This window comes from Canis aureus, chromosome 32, assembly GCF_053574225.1.
Source record: "Canis aureus isolate CA01 chromosome 32, VMU_Caureus_v.1.0, whole genome shotgun sequence".
NCBI lineage: Eukaryota > Metazoa > Chordata > Mammalia > Carnivora > Canidae > Canis > Canis aureus.
In genome coordinates this window covers 21,048,419-21,074,820 of record NC_135642.1, presented here as the reverse complement: position 1 = coordinate 21,074,820, position 26,402 = coordinate 21,048,419, and the positions used below count along the sequence as shown (strand labels likewise).

The following is a 26,402-nucleotide window of genomic DNA, read 5'->3' as shown; positions in this document are numbered from 1 at the left end:
CCCTCAGCTTTTTTGAGATATAAGTGAAATATAATATTGTATAAGTTTAAGATATACAATATGATTTCATATATATACTGTGAAATGATTATTACAATAAGGTTACTTAACACACCCATCACCCTACATTATTTTTTTTTTTGTGGTGAGAACTTTTAAAATCTACTCTTTTAGTAAGTTTCAACTATATGAAATCATTAATTTTAGTCACCATGCTGTACATTAGATCACCAGAACTTATTTATCTTATAACTAGAAGTTTATGCCCTTTGACAACCTTCACCCATCCTTCTGCCTCCTCTCCACTTCAACCCCGGCAACCATCAATCTCTTTCTATGAGGTTGGTTTTTTAGATTTGATATATATGATATCATACAGCATTTGCCTTTTTTGTCTGATTTATTTTATTTAACCCTCAAGGTTAGCATAAAGCCCTCAAGGTTGAGCTCTTAATTTATGTTCTGAAAGTAATATGAGAGTATCAGTTCAGCATCTTGAACAGCGGTCAACACAAATATATGTAATAATGGTTAAATGAATTTTAGAAGAACCAATGCTTGGTGAGTTAGGTCTGGAATTTTATCAGTTTAGTGTTCCTTGTTTTCCTTAAGGTGTAGTATACCTTTAACTCCTGCACTGGGACTCTGGTTGCCTTAACACAAGGGAGAGGACAAAGACCTCAGAAATTGTTCACATTGAACATGTGAGTTTGTCTACCTGCTGTAACACACTTTCACTCTTAAAAGGAAAACAGTATGGAAGAAAGGGTAGTCAGTTATATCTGAGCAGCAGTTGGCAGACAGGAAATACAACAGGAATTTTGGGAGGAAGACCATTTGGGGAAAAAAAATCCGAATTCTTCTATTTTCTACCTGTGCATCACTAGAGTCTATATTTTCTCATTTGTAAAATGAGGATAACATCTTTTAAAAAATTTATTTAAATTCAATTACATTAACATATACTGTATTATTAGTTGCGGAGGTAGAATTCAGTTATTCATCAGTTGCCTACAATACTCAGTGCTCATTACTTTAAGTGCCCTCTTTCAAGCCCATCACCCAGTTACCCCCAGCCCCACCCAACTTCCCTCCAGTGACCCTCAGTTTGTTCTCTACAGTTAAGAGTCTCTTATGGTCTGCCTCCCTCTGTTTTCCTCCCTTTCCCCTAGGTTCCTCTGTTTTGTTTCTTAACAAAAAATCATATGAAATCATATGGTATTTGTCTTTCTCGGACTTATTTGCTTAGCATAATACCCTCTAGTTTCATCCACATTGTTGCAAATGGCAAGATTTCATTCTTTTTAATGTAATATTCCATTGTGTGTATGTGTCAGGTGTATCCATTCATCTGTCAATGGACATCTGGACTCTTTCCATAGTTTGGCAATTGTATACATGGGCTAGCACCTATCTTTGCAGAGATTAAATGAGAAAATCTACTTGAATGCATTCAATAGTTGCTAAATAAATGCATGTTAAGTGAGGTCCAATGTGTACTAATGCTTAGCATTTTAATTTGTAATTCTTGGTAAGACATTTAAGTTGAAGATTCTTTAATGTTAATTTTAACAGGTATCAGAATCACACAGAATAATGGAAGGTAAGAAAATGAAAGCATAATTGCAGTCATTAGTTATACACAATCAAAATTATTTTTAACAGCCTTTTTAGTGCAAAACACATACAGAAGTAGAATATAAAGAACCTCCATGTACCCATCATCCAGCTTCTTAATTATCATTCTTTGAGTACTCGTTTCCTTGATAATACCAACAATTTAAATCCTGTTGCAACTCCAGATTATTTTGAAACAAATCTCAGATAAAATATCATTTCCTCTTAAATTTCTTTTTTTTTAAATTTTTATTTAATTTTTATTTATTTATGATAGTCACAGAGAGAGAGAGAGAGAGAGAGAGAGAGAGAGAGGCAGAGACACAGGCAGAGGGAGAAGCAGGCTCCATGCCCCGGGAGCCCGACGTGGGATTCGATCCCGGGTCTCCAGGATCGCTCCCTGAGCCAAAGGCAGGCGCCAAACCGCTGCGCCACCCAGGGATCCCAAATATTTTATTTATTTATTCATAGAGATGCAGAGAGAGAGAGAGGCAGAGAGAGAAGCAGGTTCCACGCAGAGAGCCCGACGTGGGACTCATCCAAGGTCTCCAGCTCACGCCCTGGGCTGCAGGCGGCGCTAAACCGCTGCGCCACCGGGCCTGCCCCTCTTAAATTTCAGTATCTTTCTACAAGATTCTTTTTTTTTTTTTTTAATTTTTATTTATTTATGATAGTCACAGAGAGAGAGAGAGAGAGAGAGGCAGAGACACAGGCAGAGGGAGAAGCAGGCTCCATGCACCGGGAGCCCGACGTGGGATTCGATCCAGGGTCTCCAGGATCGTGCCCTGGGCCAAAGGCAGGCACCAAACCGCTGCGCCACCCAGGGATCCCAAGATTCTTTTTTAAAAGAGTTAACCATAACACTAATCATAACAAAATATCATAACTCAACAAAAGTAATGTGATTCCTTAGTACCATGAAATATCCAATCACCAGTGTGTAACACGTAAAGCCCATCAGGTAGAATGAATTTACATCTGCTTTTATATACCTCTTATTTCAACTAAAGAGACAGAAAGATTCTAAATTCCAAGTACTCCAGAGATACAAATTGAGTTTAGGAATATTAAATTGAAGGATTTCCCAATAGTTACTTGCCATGCCTAAAGGTGTCACTGTTTTCAAATTGTGCAGAACTACACAAACAATATGTTGGTTGTCAATAATTTGAAGAAAGACAGGACACTATTAATAGTTATGACAGCTTTTAAAAAATGAACCTTTATAAATCTGCAGAAAACTAGAGATATGTTCTTACTCAAGTCGGCTGCTCTTACAAACTACCATCTACTGGGTGGTTTAAACAGCAGCAATTTGTTCTTCACAGGTCTAGAGGCTGGCAAGTCCAAGATCAGGGTGCTGGCTAATTTGGTGAGAATTCTCTTTCTGGCCTCCTCACTGTGGCCTCACATGGCTTTTCCTCTGTGCCCATGCTGAGATAGTTCTCTCTCTCTTCCTCCTTCTTATAAGGATACCAATTCCATCATGAGACTCTACTCTTTGGACCTAATATAACCCTAATTACCTCCCAAAGGCACAATTCTCAATAACCATCAACATTAGGGGTTAGAGGACATGGGTTTTGGTGGGATACAAACATTCAGTCCATAATAAACCTACACATTTATAAAAATGATTACTAAGTTGGAAAAGTCAGTAAGCTAGCACACCACATCTAACTCTTTTCCTCTCCCTAAGTTACTTTGGCTCTAAGGATCTGAGATTCTCATTCCTGGAAATCTTTCTTCACATCCTAATATAACCCCTGTGCAGGCAGAAACAATAATAGCCTAATATCCCTGCTTTCTCCCTCCATGTGCCACCTTAGCACCAAAGCAAAATTAAGTAAAAATTATTTTTAGCTCCTATCAGGGTAAGTTTTTCATGAATTGAATAATTTTTCCTCTCTCTTCCTAGGTTCTTTGTAATTCAAACAAAGGCTGAAGGGTCTTAAAATCCTGCTAAGCTTGCAAATTTGCCAAAAAAAAAAAAAAAAAAAAAGTGTGGATGGAGCTGTTTGTAGTCATCCTTGGCCCTTCTCCAGGTTTGCTGGCTGCTGTGACTGCATAAGCAACCATGTTTTTACTAGTTATGGGTGTCGCTGCAGGAGCTGCAGCAGAGAATTTCTGTATCCTGAAGAAATCTTGTAAACTAAACCCCATTTCCCCCAACTTAGCCACATGATTCTGTTGTTGGTCCTGAAAATATCAGGTAGGACATGAAATAATCTGCCCTTCAAAAGTTGACAGGAAAAATATCCAAATATCTGCTAACACTCTAATCTATTGACAATGTTGTGATGAAACATCCGGTACATGGAGGGCAATAGGGCAGAACCAATCAAAATTAAAAATACATATATGCCCCTTTGCAGAACAATTCCACTCTGAGAACTGAGATGAGACATACTTAAATATACAAGAAGGTGTGTGTATGAAGATATTCATCCAAGCACTAATATGGAATGTAACAATTTAGAAACTCTGCGTCTCTCAATTGGATGATAACTGGCTAAATAGTCTGCAGGGGAGAAGAAAAAAATGATGTACCTTATGCATTCATATAAAAAAAGCCAGAGAAGTCTTAAGTGTAAAGTGCTGAAAAATATACGTGGCATCCTCCCTTTAAGTAAAAATTGGGGAAAATATGAATATTCTTTCTTACATGTATAGGCATGAAAAAAATTCTGGAAGAATACACAAGAAAGAGTAGAGGTTAATTTTGGAGTGGGAATTGTATGAATAGAAGACAGTGATGATGTTTAAAAAATTCTCTGCACCAGTGGATGGATTATCTATTCAAATAATTTTTAAAAATCTGGCTGGAAAACAAAGCCAACAATTATTAAGTGCCCACAGGCTTAAAATACAGTAAGAAAATAAAGGTGCCCAAATGCAAAATATATGTAAAATTCAAGTTGCTGCACCTAACCAATTCCTAGAAAGCAAAGTTCTTGGTGTTTCTGGGGAATTCTGAGATCAGTGACTTTCCCAAAGGACTTTACTTGCTTACTGGAGGTCTTGTCTACCACTAAGAAAGAGGGGGTAGAGAAAGAAGACATCATACTTTTGCATTCAATTTAAAATTCTTTAGCAGTCTGCCAAAAAAGGCACATTATTCATCTGTAAATCTAAAAACATGCAGGAAGAAGCCAGTAATTGTATTGTGGTAGAACATTTTTCTCTTACTTTTCTTAATGTTAAAATATTAAGAGTAAATAAATTTTTGGTAAACCTAGTAAGGAAAAGTATTCCTCATTGATTACACATTCCTCAATTTTGAGGAGATACTGCTGCTTTCCAAAAGATCTGTGTTCACCACCAGCCTTAATTATCTTTCGTTCCAAATTTTAATGACCTCAGGTGACATAGCCATCTTGATCTTTTCCCTTAAAATTTCAGTGACTAAAAAATGTACAATAAACAGTGGACACTTCTATAACATTCCAATGTTTCCTAATGTGAATTACCCATACCACTGGTGATACTCCTGGTTCGAGGCAGTACATGAACAAAGCAGCAAATTACATCACATCATAGTGTTATTCCTGTTTTTCAAGCTTTCAGAGTCAAAGCTCTTGGCTGGCAAGAGTGTTTAGCTAGGGCTTAACAATTGACTTTGTTTTCATTATACTAATTTTTAGATCTTTTTTTCTAATTGCCAGAGGTCTGGGACCCAAATGTTTGTCTGGATTACCGTGTTTACAGGAACACAACAAACAGAAGTGCAGGTGTTGCTATGTATGTTTCAGGAACCCCTTGGTCACAAATCACAAAAACTCAAAGGTCTTTTCTCAGGGCTTATCCTTCCTTGACTCAAATTCTCTCCATGGGCTTCAAAAGACACTTGGCTCTCCAGAAATGGTGTAGGGCACCATATAAACTGGAGTCAAAATGGCTTTATTTTTTTAATATAGGCTCCACGTGCAGCACGGAGCCCAGTGCAGGGTTTGAACTCACAATTCTGAGATCAAGGCCTGAGGTGAAATCAAGAGTCAGACGCTTAACCATCTGAGCCACTCAGGCACTCCTCAAGCTGGTTTCAAATGATGCTTCTTTATCTTGCTGTGAGTCTATAGTCAGTCTACCAAAAAGTCTACCAAATGAGAACCAATTGGCTGCCTTGGAATCGGAGGGGAATAAATGATAACACATGTAGAACAGCTGGCATGTAGTTCATTTGTTTATTTGAGAGCACGTACAACTCTACAACACATTTGCCTGGTGTCATTATGAGCGGGGGGAGGGACAGAGGGAGAGGAGAAGCAGACTCTCTGATGAGCAGGGAGCCTCATGAGGAGCTCGATCTCAGGATCCTGGGGTCACGACTTGAGCTGAAGGCAGATGCTCAACTGACTGAGCCACTCAGGTGCCCTAGGAGGCAGTTTAAATGATTTCCTCTTCTCTTTACTTCTCTCCTTTATTTTCTATATTCTTCCCAATTATCTCATTCATTCCCATAACTTCAACTATTACCCTGATGTGGATAACTTCTAATTTTTAAAAAAAGATTTTATTTATTTATTCAAGAGAGACACACAGAGAGGCAGACACATAGGTGGAGGGAGAAGCAGGCTGCATGCAGGGAGCCCGATGTGGGATTCAATCCGGGGACTCTAGGATCACACCCTGAGCCAAAGGCAGATGCTCAAAGGCTGAGCACCCAGGCGTCCCAACTTCTAATTTTCTATCAGTAATACCGTATTTGTTTTCAGAGTACCAAACCTTAAGTTCTGTAGCTGTATAATAATGCTACCCTGATGTTCTGGCATGATCTTAAACTCAATATGTATAAAATAGAGTATCTTTCTCCCAATCTACTCCTTCTCTTGGTTGTCTCATTTTGTTCATGTTATCACTATTACCTCCTTTACTCAGGTTCAAAATCTCAATCATTTTCTTTCACCTTTTCCCATTATATTGAATCAGGCATCAAGAAATATTTTATAGGGCATTTTAGTAGCTTTGGGGGTTACATAAAGGTCTGTTTTATGAAACTTCCCTCTCCTGCCAGGTAAGAAAAATGAAATTAAGGCAAGTTAAGAGGTGCCCAGGTCACATGACTAGAGTTGTTAGAGCCTAGATTAAAAATCAGTTAAAACTTGAACTTGGGGCTCCTCACTCCCAACTGCCATGGTCTTTCACCTTCTCAGACTGCCTTAAATTCTGCAGTATTTTTGCATCTGTCTCTCCCCTTATCATTGTCGCTCCCAGAATTCAGGCCTTTCTTGTGTTTCATATTTATGATGTACACAGATAGAAAGACTGACTCAGTCAGTGAGGTAAAATAGTTGGTAATGTGTATCCAGCATTGTCCATGAAATTTTTTCCCTACTTGTTAATTGCAACAAATTTTTAAAAACCATGAAATATATAATACACATACTGAAAAAGTCACCCACTCTAAAACCCTACAGCTCAATGAATCACAAAATACCCATGTATCCAGCACTTATATCAAGAAACCAAACATTGCTAACACCCCAGAGGCCTCCTCATTTCCTCCTCCCAAACATTACTCCCTAACCCAAAGCAAATTATTGCTTTTATAGTTTTTACTACCTAAACATATATCCTTAAATCTAGTTTGACATGTTTTTTTTTAATTTTTAATTTATTTTATTTGACACCGAGAGAATGTACACAAGCAAGGGGAGTGCAGGCAGAGGGAGAGAGAGCAGCAAACACCCTGCTGAGCAAGAAGCCCAAGGTGGGGCTCTATCCCAGGACACTGGGATCATGACCTGAGCCAAAGGTGGACACTTAACCAACTGAGCCACCCAGGTGCCCCAGTGCTGCCTGTTTTTTGAACTCTGAACTTTCCAAAGTGGCTATACTAATATACATTCTCACCAGCAACATGTAGTTTCATGGTTCCAATACTTGGCCACATTGGGCATTTACTGTAGTGTCCATTTTAGCCATTATTGTGGATGTGTAGCCATAGCTGATTGTGGTTTTAATTCACATTTTTCTAATGATTATAAAAGTTGGGCACCTTGACTTGTTTATTGGTCATTTAGATACCCTCTTTGGTAAAATGACTGTTTAGGTCTGTTACCCATTTTTCTATTGGGTTGTCTTTTTATTTTATATTGATTTGTGGGACATTATAAATTCTAGATAGGAGCAAAACATATTTCTACTCTACAACACATTTGCCTGGTGTCATTAGAATATCACCATCTCCCCTTACTCTGGGCCCAAATTCCCTGATGAACCCTCTGGGAGATAATGTAGTCAACTTCATGTAGTCTCTGTAAAACAAAGTAGTCATTGTGCCAGAGAATTTGCTAGATACTGGGAATATAATGGCAAAAAAAAAAAAAAAAAAAAAAAAAGATTAGAAATAATACTTTTAAATGAGACCTGTATTGGAAACCTAATGGTTATTAGCTTCATGACATTAGGCAAGTTATTTAGCCTATTTTGGCCTCTGTTTACTTGCTGAAAAGATGGGGCTAATACCCGTTTTTTAGCATTGTTTTGAGAGTTAATTGAACAATATATACAAGATTTTGTACAGTGGCTGGCAAACAGGAACATTTAATAAGTGGTAGCTATTATAAATTTGGTTATTTCCTTGCAGCCTTCCATTTCTCTATGGAGGGAGAAACTGAGCAGATAGATGTCAATTTCTTTCTTAGCTGCTATGGTTCTCACTATAAAGCAAAAAAGCAACCTGAAAAAACCCTATTTGTTTTAGGTAATCTTCTGAGAACTTGGCTCTTCTTATTCCCTTGGTCTCAGTGCTTTAAAAATTACCTGTGGTGGTGTAGAAGATCAAGTAACTGTTGCATGACAAACTGAGGGACCACAAGAAGAAAAAAATATGGGAATTGTAATTTATGAATTTATATTTAAACCTGGTCAATCAGGAGGTGCTGGGGCTGATAGGGAAGGCCTTGGAACATGTTTAGGAGGCAGCTGGCGCAGATGGAGGGTTTGCTCATCATCCTTGTTCATACAGAAAAATGTTTAACATTTGAAGTCATTCCAAAAATCCAATAAATCAAACAGGTCTGGAGACAACAAACAGTACAGTAAGGAGCATAACTATGTGGACAAGGGCCAAGTGACATGTGATCAGGTCAGTGTGCTTAAACTTGTGATTCACAAGTGTCCAGATGTGAAAGGAAAATAAAGGAGTTGGCTGAGATTTTCACTGACAGCTTGAAAAAAGGCTCTATTTATAGTAACATAACAGAGAAAAAGATATCTTAATGGCATAGAGGATATATAGTTTGTGTATCTGGAGGAAAAAAAAACAAACCCGACACCTCTCAGCATAAAAAAATTATCTCTGGTGAAAGATCATAGATACCTCTATAAAATATGACTTACTAGTAAAGGGAAGTAAAAGGAAAATATATACAATAATACAGATCCACAGACATGAAATTAGTCTTAAAGTTATTGCAAACTTCTAAAACCTTAATGGTTAAATGCCTTCTCTAGGATCAATAACAAAGGGTTTGCAGACTAGTACCGGCCTGTGGACCATACTTTGGTGACACTGCTCTGGAGCACTGGCAAAAATCAGACTTCTGAATCTGAAGGGCTGAGGTTAGAGCCTGGAATGTGGGGACTCAAGTAAAGGGTTGCTCTTGGTCCTGAGCCACCAGCTGGCCACCTACTGGTCTTTTTCTAGCCTTTAGCACAACATTGCGTCACCCCCTAGCTCAAAAACCATCTATTGTTCCCTTGTATCTAGGATAAAATCTCAACCTTTTAACATGGCATCCAAGGCCTTCCAGGCTGATTTCACACTTTAGTTTGATTTTCCACTTGGCCGCACTGTCTTATTAATATAGTAGCAACTAGCCAACTAGCCACATGTGGCTAGTGAGCAGTTAAAATGTGACTAATTCAGGAATTAAAATCTTAATCTTTAATTTAAAATTAAATGACAAATCTGATACATAATTCAATTACTGCAAAACTTTTAAGTATGTTTGGAATGACCTGAGTATGAAAATCTAGTTTTCAACGGTAAATTTCACGGAATCAAGTTTTGAGATATGCTCAAAGTATAAAACACACACTAGATTTTGAACACAGTAATGAGAAAAAGACTGTAAAACATTTAATACTTTTTAATATTGATCACATATGAAATGGTACGATTTTGGCTATACTGGGTTAAATAAAAGACATTAAAATTAACTTTTTACTTTTTTAATGTGGCTACTATAAACTCTGTGGCTGGTGTTATATTTATACCGAATGGTGCCAGCCTAGACATGCCCAAACCTAGGAATCACTCTTGATTCCTCCCTTTCCCTCACTCATATTGACTCATTAGCAATACAGGTCAGGTCTAATCACCAAATAGATCTTAAATTCATCCATTTTTTTCCCTCTGCTGCTACTTATGTTATGTTATTCCATTCCTTAAAACCCTTCAGTGGGGCAGCCTGGGTGGCTCAGGGGTTAGTGCTGCCTTCAGCCCAGGGCGTGACCCTGGAGACCCGGGATCGAGTCCCACGTCGGGCTCCCTGCATGGAGCCTGCTTCTCCCTCTGCCTGTGTCTCTGCGTCTCTCTCATGAATAAATAAAATCTTAAAAAAGAAAAAACTCTTCAGTGGCTGCTACAGCACTTAAACTTACTAAGGCAGCAGATTTCTTCTCCTACCATTCCTTTCTTTGGTCTCTAAACTTCAGTTACACTGGTCTTCTTGCTAAACACAGGATTCTGCTCTGCTGTTCCCTTAGGTCTCAAATACTGCTCTACACTTATGCCCATTCAGGTCTTAGGTTAGAGAATACCTTCTCTGTGAGGCCATCTGTGATCAACTTCCAAAATTTTGCCTGTTCTCTCCCCCAAAGAAATGCTTTAATCAGATACCCTTTTATTTTCTTAATAGCGCATATTATAAGATATTATCTTTACTCTTTTATAACACTTTTTTTTTTTTTTATGGTCTGTTCCTTCCACTAGCAACAGGAACAGGAACCTTGCTCGTTTTGTTGCTGCTTAATCTATTCCAGGATTTTAGAACACTGCCAGTTACAGAAAGTGCTCATGAAACAACTTAAATGAATTAATATCTAATTGCCTGCCAGACATATGTGCTTGGTTGGCTCACAAGGACTTACAAATTCAACAAGGTCAAAGATGTCAAGGATGACTTCCTCTCAGTCATTCCCTTACCGGCTCAACCAAATCACCAAACTCTCAATAACTACCTTGGTCATATTCTTCACACTATTTGCCACTATCTCAGTCCAAAGCATTATTCTCTCACAAATTACTATTTTTTCCCCCAAACTGTTTTCCATGCCTGAGTTTTGCATAACAGTCTAATCTGTCTAAAATGCAAATCCAATCCTGTAACACTTCTACTTAACACCCTTCAACAGTTTCCTCTCAGTTCTTCTCAAAAGCTAATTTCTGCACATGGCATTCAAAGTCTTCATGATTGAATCTCTTCAGGAACCTCTCTAGGCAGTCCTGAAACAGCATTATCTTCTTCTTCTTCTTTTTTTTTTTTTAAAGATTTTATTTATTTATTCATGACACACACACACACAGAGGTAGAGACACAGGTAAGGGAGAAGCAGGCTCTATGCACCCGGAGCCCGACGTGGGACTCGATCCTGGGTCTCCATGATCACGCCCTGGGCCAAAGGCAGGCGCTAAACCGCTGCGCCACTAAACAATCTCTCCAAAGTTTGCCTCCTAACCTTTCCGTGTATTGCTGCTTCTGTCTGGAAGGCTCCTCCCCACTTCCTTTATTAAAGCTAATTGCTTCTCAGTCCCATTTCATTCCTCCAACCCAGGTGGGCAAGAGATTTCTCCTGTATGAGATTTCGCAGTATTGAGCAGTTTACCCTCCTTATACTTACTGGTATACTTACTATTTACCCCTCTCAGTCTACAGTAGAAAGAAGATCAATGAGGGCAAGGATTCCATAGCAATCGTTAACTCAATGCTTACTCAAACTCAAAGGTTAGAGGAAAACATGGTATCAAAAACTTGGCAAATTTTTATCAACTGAAGCATTGAAAATATTACATCAAAAGAAAACAATATGGCTACTGTGACATTTACTTCGCTTCTATTTTAGGCAAAATGACTTAATAAGTTACACAAAGACTTTACAAATCCTTACCGCGTCAATATCCCAAAAGGGTAACTGGAGGTAGAAAAAAAGGACTTATCTCAGGCCACACAGAAATCAATGGGTCATACGGATTTCACTTAAACTCGTAAACTCTCCTGGATGAAACTCTTGGCGCTGTCTCAGATACTCCCAATTCCTAAATATGGGAAGACAGAAGCTGCAGGTCAGCAGCTTGGGGAAGTCATCCCCGGGGGCTCACCTGTTAAACACAATACCAGTGGGTTGGGGTTTACTTAGCAACTCATCAGAAGTGCATTAACTTGCAAAGGCTTTCACTCTGTAAACCACTATCTCCAAATAAACTACATAAAATAAACTTCATAAAAAATAAACTACATAAAATAAACTTCATAAAATACGGCACAACAATCATCTAGGCATGGTAGCCACGGTAAAAAAAAAAAAAAAAAAAAAAAAGACCTTCACCTCTGAGGTGACAGAAACCCAAGGCAACCGAGCGAGCAATTAGCGTCTATGAAGTACGAGACACCTGCGACGCCATGGGCATGTTAAAATTAAAAAAAATAATTAAAAAAAAAGTCTACAGGAATAAGTGCATCTCTGTGAGGAACCTGGCTGCTCAGTTCGAGCGACGTGGAGGAACAGCCTTCGTTCCCGCCCCGGTACCTCACCCGCCACTCCCGTCCCGGGCGGCCTAGTTGACTCTAGGGCCACTTTCAGTTAAATCCTAGCTTCCCGGCTGCCCTTCCGTGTCCCGGGGCTCTGCGGGGCGGCTCGGCTTAACCCCCCCCCGAGTTCGGGTTCCCCGTCTCTCAGCGGTCACGTCGCAGAGACACCCAGCGAGGCACACGTCCTCTGGGTCCCCAACCGCCAGCCCCCGCAAAAAGAGGCGGGAAGGCCGCGCCAGCAGCCGGGAGGCTCCGCCGCGCACATGGCCCGCCGCGGCTCCCACCCCCGTGCCGCGCAGGCGCCGGGCGAGCCGGGACTTGCGGTCGCCGAGAGCGGATCATTCCGCCGCTTTCTTTGTGTGGCTCGAGCTCTGCAAATGGCCTATTTCCCTTCCCTCCGTTAAAAACAAAGCGCAGACCCCGTCGCCCCCTTCCTCCCGCCGGAATGGGGTCGCGGAGTGGGTGGGAGAGCGCTCTGCGGCCGAAGGCAGGGGCGGAAAGGCTGAGGCGCGGGCTTGACAGGGGCCGGGTCCGGGAGGGATGCTGGGAGCTTTGACTCACTCGCACACCATGTGTCCCTCCGCGCGCAGCACGGGGGACTTTTCGGTGGGGATTTTGGGCGCCGACCAGACGCGGCATTTTCGGAAAATAGCGCCCTGTGCAGCTGAAGCGCTTTGTGTGTAGCGGGGCCGCGTCAGCCCGGCCGGGTACGAGGCGCCTCGGGTCCCCGCACCACCTCCTGCTGCTCCCCCGTCGCCGCTCCCGAAGCTTTTCCAGGTCAGTGCGGGTCTGTGTAGGGCCCTGTTACCACCGGATGTGGAAGTTGATCTCTTCGCTGGTAAAAAATAATTCCACTTCCCCCGGAACCCAGATCATCCCCGCGATTTCCTGTTTATTGCATTAAGGCGCCGGGTTTCCGGGGCTCCTGGCCCCGCTTATTCCGCGGGGGTCGGCGGGGTCGGCCTGGGCGCCCGCTCCGCCCGCGCCGCCGCCGCGCTTTGTCCGCCGGGCACCCCGCTTCTGGGAGGGGCGGGCAGACATGGTGGCGGCCGCCGCCCCCTCCTCGGCCCCGGCGCGCCGCGGCCTCCCAGCCGGCCCGGGCCCGAGCGGCGGCCCCGGGGCGGGGAGGGGGTCGAGCCCCGGCGGCGGGGGCTCTGCGGGCGGCGGGCGGCGGGAGGCGGGCGGGAGCCGGAGGGAGGCAGGTTGGCGCGGCGCGGCCCGGCCGGGCCTCGGCGCCCGCCGCCCGCCGCCCCGGGAGCTGCCGGCCTCTTTGTCTGGGCGCCCTGGCGGCTTCTCCGGAGCGGGGCAGGGGCGGCGGGGGCGGGCGTCCTCGCGGGCGCAGCGCTGTGGGGCCTGCGCGGCCGGGACGCGCTCGGGCCGCGGCGGGAGCGGCAGCCCTGACGCGGCTGAGCGGAGGGCCCGGCCCGGCCCGCGCGCGGCCGATCGCGCCTGCTGCCACGACCGCGGGCTCTCGGGCCCCTGAGGGGACAAAGGCCCGCCGCTCCGGATGCTCGGATTCTGCTCTTGGGACCTGGCCGCCGGGATCTGCGGGTGCACGGCTTCGGAAGAAAGTTGAGAATTTTGCCAGGTCATCTCTGCCTGGACACAGTTAATCCGTGTGTGTGCAGAGAGCTCGGTGGAAGCCGTCGTGCCGCGTTCAGTCAGCGAGCATCGCCTCGGGGGTGCATCGCGAAAACTGAAACCAACGGGATAATAGAGGCCTGCCTCGTGTGTGTTTTCCCACTTTCAGCTTGTTTTCAGTACACAGACGCTTGCTTTAAACCTGATTGGACTGTGGCGAGCAGACATCTGTTCAAAGGAGGGGTGGCGACCGCGGCAGTACTCTCGGAGGGGGGCTTGGTAACGTGGAAATATTGTAGGTGCTCTCTGCGAACACTGGTTTGCTGTCTCGGTTCAGGCAAGTTACTTTCTGAAGTATCATTTTTTTTTTTTTTAACCTGGAAGATGTTTTTGATGTAGTCAATAAATGGTCCTTGTAAAATAATTTCCCATTCCAGAATTAGAGGGGCACTATAATTTATTACGCAGATGGTAGTGTTGAAAAATTCTTTTTGCAGTTCGTTATTTCACGTGTAGACCTACCCAGCTTGGTGTAAGTTGCTTCGCGCTGACCTATAACCATTCGGCCTTGGCACTGCCACTTTCAGGCTCAGGCTCTCTGATTTTAAGGAAATTAAAGATGGCCTTACGCTTTTATTAATTTTTTTCTCTTAATTTTACTCTTTACATATCCCCCCCCTCCCCATAATAGCTACAACAAAAATTCATTACAAGTTAATACAGGTGACATTAATACAAGTTAATACAAGCGGTAAGAGTGACATTGTTTTGCATTTCTGCAGGTCTTTTGAATGTCTGGTTTAAAAGACATCTAGATTCTTAAATCTCTACTGCATTCAGTCTGTGGTATCACACCGTGTAACCTCTGGAAAACTCCCAAAACTCCATTGTATGCTCATGCTTGTTGTTGTGTAATTTTTTTTTTTTTTAAACTGAGAGATTTGTCATTTCTATCCTTTCACCATACAAGTCGAATCAGCATATGATACAAGACACATTTAAAAAAATATGGATAGGAGAGTTGATTTCTATACTTGTTTCTTGGGCTCTTTTTTTCAATTTGGGATTTAGATGCATAAACAGTATACAGATTGTGTAATCTGCATATGATCCTGGAGACTCAGGAACACTTGAAAATATTTTTAAGTGACTAAACTTTATTTTTAATTCCACAATTTATTTTTAATTATGTACACAAAATGTGAATTCCATGTTAGATACGCTTGTGAAAACTAGTGTGTAAAAGTAATATTTGAAGATAGGACACTGTCAAAAGCCCTGCAGGAGTTTCAGATTTAAAAGGAATCCTGCAGTGAAACATTTGGTCAAACAATACTTTTGTAATGCATATACTTAACTTTAGAGTTAAGTCTCCTAACTTAGAGTTTGAGTTCTCTCTTTCTGTCCATCTGGGTATTTTATATTTTAGGTTGGGGGCCAGTTACACTAAATGTGTGAAAATGTAAGGACATACTTTGGTTTAATGGTTTTGAAATGAAGCTAAATTCATTTCCAGTTGTTTCTGTGAACTCTATTTTGATTCTGTCAGACTAGTTCTCTACTGTTCCATCAACAGGAAGCATCTGGTCATTCTTGACATAATTGTTTGAAAATGCCAGGTATATTTTTGATGTTTGCCATGCAAATGAAAATAAATATCACATTGGATCTTGGTTAATTTTACTTGTCTCCCTTTCATCCAGCATCTCTAAGTTGTATTTATGGTGGAACTCATCTGTAGAATGGCCATTTTCCCCCCCCTCTTGAATACCTCATAAGTTAAGAATAGTAACAGGTAAAGCAAACAAGTCAGGAATTCAGAAGTCATTACATGAAGTTTTGAATCATGAATTTGTTTTGAGTGTGTATTTTTTTTTTTTTAAGATTTTATTTATTCATGAGAGACACAGAGGCAGAGATGTAGGCAGAGGGAGAAGCAGTCTCCTTGCAGGGAGCTGGATGCAGGACTTAATCCCCACACCCCGAATCACACCCTGAGCTGAAGGCAGAAGCTCAACCGCAGAGCCACCCAGGCGTCCTTTCCTTTTCTTTCTGTGTCCTGACCTAACTTGACTTTCTTGTTTCTACTACTTTTCTCATGAAATAAGTGCTCTTTAAGAATTTCTACAATCTGTTCTGTTTTCTTTTCAACTTCATAGTTTTTCAATCCAGTCATCATGTTGCTTTTCCCTTTCTTAGTCTGTTCAGAAGGTGGCATCTCCCTAAGGTTAAGGAGGTGTTTTTTTTTTTTTTTTTAAATTTATGATAGTCACACACAGAGAGAGAGAGAGAGGCAGAGACATAGGCAGAGGGAGAAGCAGGCTCCATGCACAGGGAGCCCGACGTGGGATTCGATCCCGGGTCTCCAGGATCGTGCCCTGGGCCAAAGGCAGGCGCCAGACTGCTGCGCCACCCAGGGATCTCCCTATGTTTCTGAATCGGCTACTACGCTTCTGCAAAAATTTAGAGTCCCTTCACCTCATAGCTTGTCCCTCTTTTACTCTTGCCCCTATGTCTATAACTTTCCTCATAGTTTGCCTTTGCCTGACAACAGTTGTCCAAAATGCCACCAGCGAGCTTCTTTTTTTAAAGTCAACTTTTATTTTTTAAAGATTTATTTATTAGTGAGCACATACAAGCAGGGTGAGGGGCAGAGGGAGAAGCAGGCTCCCCACTGAGCAGGGAGCCCCATGTGGGACTCCATCCCCAGACTGGGATCATGCCCTGAGCTGAAGGCAGACGCTCAACAGCCACCCAGGCAGGCGTCCCTGAGGGTGTATTTTTGAGGGGGGCAATGTTCCTTTTCAAGTAGCCTGAGTGTGGGTGAATTCACTGATGGGTCCATCTCCTCTCTTGTCTCATAAACATTAAAAAACAAAGGGAAACAAAACCTTAAAGTTCAGAATAACTTAGTTTTCTAATGAGTATCATTTCTTTGGCCCCAGAGCTAAGTAAGTAGTAATCATAGGTTTCTATAGCATTAATGTGTTTATCTAGGTATTCTCATTCTTTGAAGGTATTTGTTCCATCAGGCTCTCTAGAAGGTCTGCCAACTAGTATTAAGGACTGTATTTCCCCACTGTATTGACAACAGTGCTTTGCATAGAGGAGATGTGTTGATGCAGTCGCCTGTCAGTTCAGTTGTTGGTGGACCAGTGTACTTTCATTTAGGCTAAGTCTTTCCATGCGATGTTTAGAGGATGAAGCTTGAAATGATTTCTCCACTGAAGGTAAATCATATGCACAGAGGTGATGTATTTAGAAATAGGGATTTAAAACTCTTTGTCCTGGTTCTCTTACCTTTTAATGGGAATAATTGGAAAGGCTGGCAGTTAGGGTCACAAGACACTAATGCACTAATAGAGAATGTGGAAAAGACTCATCATTTTAAATGTACATTTAATGTGAATTAACACTCTGGTATAATTTTTGAAAAAAGTAAATGTCATCTTGAAGTTGGTAGAACAACATAGAACAGGTATTGGGGCACCTGGGTGGCTCAATTGGTTAAGCTAAGTCTGACTGTATGTTGGTGTAGGTCATAACCTGAGGATTGTGAGATCAAGCCACATATCTGGCTCTGCCCTCAGTGTGGAGTCAGCTTGGGATTCTCCCTCTCTCTCTGTCCTTTGTGCTGGTGCTCTCTCTCTCTCTGGAAAGAGGGAGGAGGTATTAGCCACACTTTACTTTGTACTTGTTGTATTATACCTGGGATAATTACATTGTGTCAGCTTTTAGGTAGCATACTATCACTTTGTGAGTGGGCCCTTATATCATTTCTCAGACTTTATATCAGAATCACCTGCAGGGCAAAAACACAGAGGCCCATGCTTAAGTAGGATAGGGCCTGGGCTATTGTATTTTTCTGAAGTTCCCCAGGTGATAGGCACACGAGTTTAAAAAGCTCTGAACTATAGTGCGTTTCCAGAGGACCTTGATCATGGGGGAAAGGACATGGGGAAAGGAGGAAAAAGTGAAAAACGCAATGTTTGCCCAAAGAAGAGAAGGAAACTCATCTAAGAAATTATGATATCTTTAACTCTTTAGAGGTCTACCACACAGATCAGGTTTGATCTGACTAGAAAGAACTAGGATCAATGAGTAGTAGTTAGAAGGAGGATTTCAACATACTTTCAAGAGAAATTTCCACAAAACAGTAAAATGTAATGGGGGTTAGGATTGAGTTGTAGGCTCTCTGCTTTCATTGATGATGTTCAAGTTAGGAATTCTAAGGTGGAGGAACTGATAGACTGAATCAGGAATTGGGCCAGGTGTCCTAAAGTTCCCTACATACTTTTAAGATTTTATGATATATGTCTAGGTTTGCAGGTACAAAAGTAGAAGAGCAAAAGCCAGTTGAGTGAAACAAGCTGGTTAGCTTAACTGGATCATAGTTTTCACCTTCTTGGATAATGATAAATGAGTATTAAGTGAGAGAACTGTTTAACGAGGGCTTTAAACCAAACTATAATTTGGCAGGCTCAAAGCCTTAAAAATGTGCCTATGTCCTGATATGGAAATTCTCATTTAAGGGAATTGATCTTGATGTAATAAGGATGTGTGCAAAGATTTAGCTGTGAGCATCCTGATTGCAGCACTGTTGATAGTAAAAGCTGTGTATTAACATTTGACCCCACTCTCACATTAATCATATGACAGAGATAATATTTTCCTTTTTTTTTTTTTCAGAAGAGAAAACAGGCATAGGGAAATGGGGTAGCTTGTCTAAGGTAGCAGAGTTAATATGTGGTAGAGCCAGGAGTTGGGTCTACGCAGTTTGACTAGAGTCAGTAAGTCTTGATCTCTATGCTATAAAGTTGTACACAATCTAAATGTTTCACAGTGATTGCTAGGATACATATTCACAGTGGGGCACTGTCTAGCTATTAAATGGTATAAGAAGAATGGGAAGAGATGAAGAGATGTCTTGTATGTTAAATTAAAAAAAAAAGGTAGATTTAAAAACAATTCCATTTTGGTTAAAAAACAAATATGCAGTTGACCCTTGAACAATAGGGCTTTGAACTACATTGGTCCACTTATACACAGGGTTTTTGTTTTTGTTGTTTTTTTTTTTTTTTGTGATACAGTACAGTACTGCAAATGTTTCTCTTATGATTTTCTTAAGATTTTCTTTCCTGTAAGTTGCTTTACTGTAAGAATACGGTATATAATACATATCGGTAAAGCTCCTAGTTGGCAGTAAGCTGTTAACAGTTAAGTTTCTAGGGATAGAAGAGTTATACTCAGATTTTCAACTGTGTGTGTGGGGTGGGAGGGTGGGGAGTGTCTGTACCTCTCAGCCCTGCATTGTTCAAGGGAGAAAAATTGTATTGATGTCTGGAAGGATATGTGCCAAATTGTTAAGTGGTTATTTCTGAGTGTAGTTTTATAAGTGATTATTTTCTTTTTGCACACCCAAATTTTCTGACTTCTACAGTGAATATGTTTTTGTATATTACTTGTAATTAAAAGCATATTAAAATGTTGTATCTCAATAAAAAAAGATATTAACATAAACTGAGGAGCTTTGATTTTATACTGTGCAGTTTATGCAGTTTGACTTAGGAATTGCACATAGGGCAGCCTGGGTGGCTCAGCGGTTTAGCACCTGCCTTCAGCCCTGGGTGTGATTCTGGAGACTCCGGATCGAGTCCTGTGTGGGGCTCCCTGCATAAATGAATAAATAAAATCTTAAAAAAAAAAAAAAGGAATTGCACATAAATTTAGAATTTGTAAGCATGTAAAGTCTTTAGTATTTTTTTTTTTTGTTTGATCCCTTACCATTCTAGAATATATTTATTGAACAGATGAAATAATCGTGGACTCCTACCTTTCTGTCATATTCCGTTCTCTATTTTATATTTTCTTCCTCTTATGTGTAATATTTATATATATTCATCTCAGCTTTGTGACATTAGGCAATTTACTTAATCGCTCTGCTTCAGTTCCCTCCTTCGTAAAATTGGAATAATTTCATACCTATGTTGTAGTGGTTGGGAGGATTAAATGAGTTACTGCATATAAAGTGATCAGAACAGTGTCTGACACACATTTAAAGTTCAGCAAATATTAGCAATTATATTTATAGGATCATAGTGCACTAAAACCTTTGGGGTCTAATAGGTTTTGGAATTAAGAATTTTTTGGATATAGGCAAGGTCATAATGTAATGTTTCAACAGAATCCAGTCCTCTTCAAAAACATTTCTATTTCTGCAGGAGAATGTATGAAGGTTTACACCAAGTAGGGTAAATAGAGACTATAAATAGCTTCTTGTCACTTTAGGTAAGGTTTTGCCACCAAAAGAGTCTTTGTATTTTGGAATTGCAGTTAAGGAATCTGTAGAACATTTACTACGTTTTGAGTCCTATTTTATTTTATTTTTTAAGATTTTATTTACTTATTCATGCGAGACAGAGAGAGAGAGAGGCAGAGACATAGACATAGGCAGAGGGAGAAGCAGGACCCCCACAGAGAGCCCGATGCAGGACTTGATCCTGGAACCCCGGGATCATGCCCTGAGCCAAAGACAGATGCCCACCGCTGAGCCACACAGGCGTCCCAAGTCCTGTTTTATTTTAATGTTAGAATGCATACCTTTTTGGGGCTCCTGGGTGGTGGCTCAGTCAGTTAAGTTTCTGCCTCTGACTCAGGTCATGATTTCCAGGTCCTTGGATAGTGCCTTGCATCTGACTCTGCTTGGCAGGGAGTCTGCTTCTCCCTCTCCCTCTATGCTCTCTCTCCCTCTCTTACTCTCTCAAATAAGTAAAATCTTAAAAAAAAAAAAAAAAAAAAAAGAATACATACCTTTTCATGTTATATATATATATATCATATAGCAATAATTTAAAAATTAAAAAATTAAGGAAAAATGCTTACCTTTATTTACTTTGATTATGAAATATGTTAAACCTCCACTAGTATTGTTGATTCTATTACATAGTGCAGAATCTTTTCTAGAAGAGGCTTGAGAGTTACTCTTACTCAATTAGCTTTGCTCTCATTACACTTGAGGAATAAGACATTTTTTTTTCTATTTTGTTTAGGTTTTTAATTCTAGTTAGCTTACATACAGTGTTACATTAGTTTCAGGTGTACAGTATAGTAATTGAATAGTTCCATATATCACCCTGTGTTCATAAAAACAAATACACTCCTTAATCCCCACACTGATTTAACCCATCCCCTATTCGCCTCCCCTCTGGTAACAATCAGATTGTTCTTTATAATTAAGAGTCTGTTTCTTGATTTGTCTTTTTTGTTTGTTTGTTTGCTTGTTTTGTTTCTTAAATTCCACATATGAGTGAAATCATATGGTATTTGTCTTTCTCTGACTTATTTCGCTTAGTATTATACTCTCTAGCTCCATCCATGTCAAATAGCAAGATTTCATTCTTTTTTTTTTAAGATTTATTTATTTATTCATTCATTCATTCATTCATTCATTCATCATAGACATAGAGAGAGAGGCAGAGACACAGGTGGAGGGAGAAGCAGGCTCCGTGCCAGGAGCCTGACGTGGGACTCGATCCCGGGACTCCAGGACCGTGCCCTGGGCCAAAGGCAGGCGCCAAACCGCTGAGCCACCCAGGGATCCCCTCATTCTTTTTTTTATGGCTGAATAATATTCCATCTCTGTCTGTCTGTCTGTCTGTCTCACACACACACACACACACCCATCTTTTTTATCCATCAATCGATGGATACTTGGGCTGCTCCTATAATTTGGCTATTGTAAATATGCTGCAGAGGGTTTGTAAATAAGCAGAGGGTTGTATGTATTGTTTTGAGTTTGTTTTTGTGTTCTTTGTATTCTTTGAGTACACAGTAGTATGATTGTTGTTTGGTAACTTGGCCTGCGATAGCAACAGTTCTTTAAAGCAGATGAGTGGAAGCCACTATGGTACCTCTCTTTAACATGCTCTCCCATTCTGTAGATGTGGGAACCGAGGTGAATATTTATCCTAAGTCATAATATTTTTTTTTTTTTTCTAAGTCATAATATTAATTATAGAACTGAACATTGAAATTAGGTTACTTCCTCTGATGATAAATTTATTGGCTGTGCAGCCCTTCTGATTCCTTTTTTTTTTTAAAGATTTGATTTTTTTTAATATTTATTTATGATAGTCACAGAGAGAGAGAGAGAAAGAGAGAGAGGCAGAGACATAGGCAGAGGGAGAAGCAGGCTCCATGCACCGGGAGCCCGACGTGGGATTCGATCCCGAGTCTCCAGGATCGCGCCCTGGGCCAAAGGCAGGCGCCAAGCCACTGTGCCACCCAGGGATCCCGCCCTTCTGATTCCTATATTCCATTGTGCCTATAGCACTTACCATGTATCCAAACAGAGGAAAAGCATTTAAACAGTGTCTTAGTCCGAGCTGCTGTAATAAAAAAACAGAGGCTTGGTAGCTTATAAACAACAGAAATTTATTTCTTGCAGTTCTAGAGGCTGGGAGGTTCCACATATAAGGTGCAAGTATGGTTGGGGTCTGGTGAGGACGCTTTTCCAGTTACAGACTTCTCTGTTGTATCCTCACATGGAAGAGGGGTGAGGGAGCTGTCTTGGGTTTCTTTTTTTGTGGAGGGGGGGGTTCTTTTTATAAGGGCATGAGTCTTACGATCCTTTCTCATGACCTAATCGCCTCCCAAACATCTCACCTCCTAATACCATCACTTTGGGCATTAGGAGTTCAACATACAAATTTAGGGGACAGGGGAAAGACACACGAGCATTCAGATCATAGCAAACAATATGGTGTTAAAGTGAATGATCTGATAAATTTCTCTTACATCCCAACTGGCTTATATGAACTCTTAAATCTTTGCCCATGTGATTACCTGTGCCTTCAGCCATTCTCTTCATACACTCTTAATTTCTTCTCCCTTCCTTTATTGCTGTATGCATTAGATGTGGCCTGAACTTGACACCAATCACTTCTATCATATTTACCTGTTGTCAGATCTTTCCACTATTTATCTCCTCTGTTTTTTTTTTTTTTTTTTTTTTTCACAGATTACAGCATATTTATGGAGGAAGGCGGGTAATTATGAAGATTTCTTGGCCACTATAAATTAATGCTGAACAATTCCCAGTGGGCCCTTGGTACTGTTGGCAGTTATTTTGTTAATCTCACATTTTTGTTTTCTCATATATCTTCTTCCTCTCTCTCAGAAGATGCCATTGATTTTTACGCAATTGAAAAAGAAAATAGAGTATAAGCTTGCACATTTTTTTCATTGTTATCATAACAAATCTATTCTTGTCTCTTATTTTGGAACTGAATGGAAGGAAGAGGATTCTTTTGCTTTTTTAGTAATCTTACTACCACACTTACTTTTCCTTTCTCATCGCTTTGATCGTTATTTGCAATGGTTGGGTAATAATCTAAAAGTTATTGAAATTGCTCAGTTTTTCTAAGTTTTATCTAAGTTTATCATATTTAAATCTTAAAGTTTTTGTAATACATGTTTCTCTTTTATTATTTCTATCCATTAATCAGCACAGTTCTTTTAGATTATTCTTTACTGGTCTCAGTTTGTCCTGAGGCTCTGCATTGCCTATTATCTCCCTTTTTAGCTTTGGAACTCCTCTTCCAATCCACCCCCCATATGGCTGCCAGAATAATTTTCCTAAAACTTTTTTGAACCCATTGCTATTAAACCTGAACAGCCAGAGGAGAGAACATGTGCTATTGACTTTTTGCTCTCCATTGTGCCAAGCAAAGTGAATTGAACTTGTGCTGAATAAATGTTTGAATGGATCAAAGTTTGCTCAAAACATTGAATGACTTCCAGTTGTCTGTAGGATAAAGTCCAAACGCTGCTTTCTCACTTTGAAACCTTTTCATATTCTGCTTCATCAACCTTACTTCAGCCTTGTTTCCTCTGTAATATACCATGCTCAGGCACAATTCTGTGTTTTTCCTTTTTCTTTTCCTTGATAGGCCTATCAAAGCCTATTCAGAATTGTTTGCTTTGTGCTGGTACTGTCCTAATCTCTGATGTTATAGTAATGAAAATAGAAGATAGTCTCTGTTTTCTTGGGGCTGACATTTGCAATGAGGGAGGGGAGGAAAAGCACAGTAATGAATATCAGGTGTTAATGAGTGGCATGAAAAGGAATAAAACTGGATAACGGGTTAGAATGGTGGGAGGTGGTTGCTATTTTAGGTGGCCAGGGAAAAATCTCTTTGGGTGTCCTGGAATGAGGGAGTAAATGACACGGTTATGTAAGTGAAGAGCTTTCTGGGTGGAAGAAACAACATGTTTAAGACCCTGAGGTGGAAACATGTTTGGCTTACTCGAATAATTCCTAAGGCTTGTGTGCCTCAAGCAGAATGAGTAAGGGGGAGTGATAAGTGAGATTAGAGAGGTGGTGGGAAGCTAGACTATGCTTCAAATGTCTTTCATTGAAGAAGCCTTCCTTCACTATATTATATTGTTTGTTGATTTAAAGCTTCTCGAACCCATATAGCAACAATGGAATTAGCTTTCAAGTTATCTTCTTTATTGTGATCCATGGTAAGAAATGTGTTTTGCATCAGTAACACATTGTTTGTGTGTGCATATGTACAACTGGAACAAAGGTTTCATGAGACATTTACCTTTACCACATTTGATATATGCTGACATTATTTTAAATGTTGGCTTTAGCCCACTAAAAGATTTCATAGTTAAAAACTTAATACTTAAAAAAAGAACTACAGACTGCTTTTTATTATAATCCACATACTCTTCCAGGTTGTGAAGTATCTTCAGTTAAAAATCATGATTTCAATTGTTTTGTGTATAGGTTTTTAGTGTTTACTGCTGAATAGAGACGACTTGTTTAATTTGGCAAATAGCTATTGAGTAGGATACTAGAAACTGCTGAATACTAAACATGTAAGAATAAGATAAACTTGGCCTGACTTGCTGAGGCTTTTAGGAGAGGAGAGCTTGTAAGCAAATACTTGTAACAGAGTGAAATCCATATATTAATGAAAGTAGGTTCAGGGCACAATGAGGAAATAAAGAAATGATTAATTCTTTTTGCTGAAAAGGTGAATGGGAGTTTGTTAGAGGAGGTAATGTCTGAACTGAGTTTTTGAGGAAGAATGTGAATACGTGGTGAGGTAATTTGGGGTAAGAAGAAGACTTCTCAGGCAGAATAACACAAAAAGGAATGGTATCACAAAACGGAATAGTGTGTAGTGGTAATTATAGGTAACTGTGTAGTGTTGGAGTATAAATACGAGCGGGAAGTCGTTAGTTGATGAGGCTTGAGTGAGGCATGGGCCAGATCCAAAAAGGTCTGAAATGCATTGTAGGAAGTTGCTGCATGGGAAGTAGAGATATCATCTCTCAATAAGTCCATTACAGCCAGTTTTTCCTCAAGTGATGAAATACATTGCTGTTTCCTCAGCTGTGCCCTAGAGGAAGTTGGGTTACATTTATGGGCTATGTTGTACCAAAAAACATTTCTTTATGCATTAAGCTTTTAATTAAGCTTTAACATTGCAATGTTAAGTTCACTCTATAAGAAGCATTTGAGAATTGAGACATACTGAAGAAATAGGAGATTCACATTTCAGGGTAATTCTGGGCTTTATGTTTATGAAATAGAATGGTAGGTGGCCAACTATGTAAATTATTTTTCACTTCAAGTTAAGCATACGTGTGGTTAAATTCTGTATTCTGGTACTTGCTTCAGTAGCACATATACTAAATTCTCTTTCTGTAGGTGATTGGAATACATGATTGATTGTTTTAGGAAGATATTTTGATAAATTTGACCAAACTATAGTATAAGACTTTATGACAATGTTCAAATGCTCAACCGCTGAGCCACCCAGGCATCCCTGTATTTACTTTTGTCTCAGAAATCCTACTTCAGGGAATTTATCCTACAGTTATATGAAATAAAATGATACATTTACATAGTTATTAGCTGCAGTGTTGTATATAATAGGAATAGTGTCCATCCATAATAAACTAAGACCTATCCACACAATAGCATGCTAAGCACCTATACAGAAAATGAGGAAGCTGTCTATGAACTAATAGGAAAGATCTCTAGGATGTGTTAAGTAAGAAAAGCAAGTGGAGAACAGTTTATGTAGTAATGCTATCTTTTGGTAATAATAGAAATAGTAGGATACCCATGAAACTAGTAAAGGTGATTACTTGTCTGGGGGGAGTGGGATAGTGTAAATGCTTCCATTGAACTTTTCAATGTATACATTTCTGGGTTTGGATTTTTGAGCTATATAAAACTGTTGCCTGTTGAGAAAAAAGAAATTAAGAGAAAAAGAGATGCAAAGTAGGATTTATAGTATTTGATGGCCAACTGTATGTAAAGACATGAGGGAGAGGAGGAAGTTACGGATAGCTCTCAGATTTCTAATTTGGGAGGTAAAAAGGCTGGTAACAACATGAGGGAGTAGAGGAGGAAGATTAAAT

The 26,402-nt window shown here is 40.3% G+C and overlaps 1 protein-coding gene and 1 long non-coding RNA gene across 7 annotated transcripts in view; one reads left to right on the top strand and one right to left on the bottom strand.

Moving 5' to 3' along the window:
* Window positions 1-11,271: 11,271 nt before the first annotated feature.
* LOC144303200 (uncharacterized) lies at window positions 11,272-13,379 on the bottom strand. Its single transcript, XR_013370250.1, has 2 exons — window positions 12,093-13,379; window positions 11,272-12,061 (listed from the first exon to the last, which is right to left on the bottom strand). It is a non-coding gene; the product is annotated as an uncharacterized LOC144303200 (long non-coding RNA).
* GABPB1 (GA binding protein transcription factor subunit beta 1) overlaps window positions 12,716-26,402 on the top strand; it is a 64,580-nt gene continuing 50,893 nt past the window's right edge. For 3 of the 6 annotated variants that reach the window (XM_077881066.1, XM_077881060.1, XM_077881067.1), the window contains exon 1: window positions 13,190-13,212. The gene's annotated coding sequence lies outside the window, so the exon portion shown is untranslated. Of the gene's footprint in view, window positions 13,152-13,189; window positions 13,213-13,786; window positions 14,293-26,402 lie in introns of those variants that run through there. The other 3 variants (XM_077881062.1, XM_077881064.1, XM_077881063.1) reach the window with 2 other exon arrangements.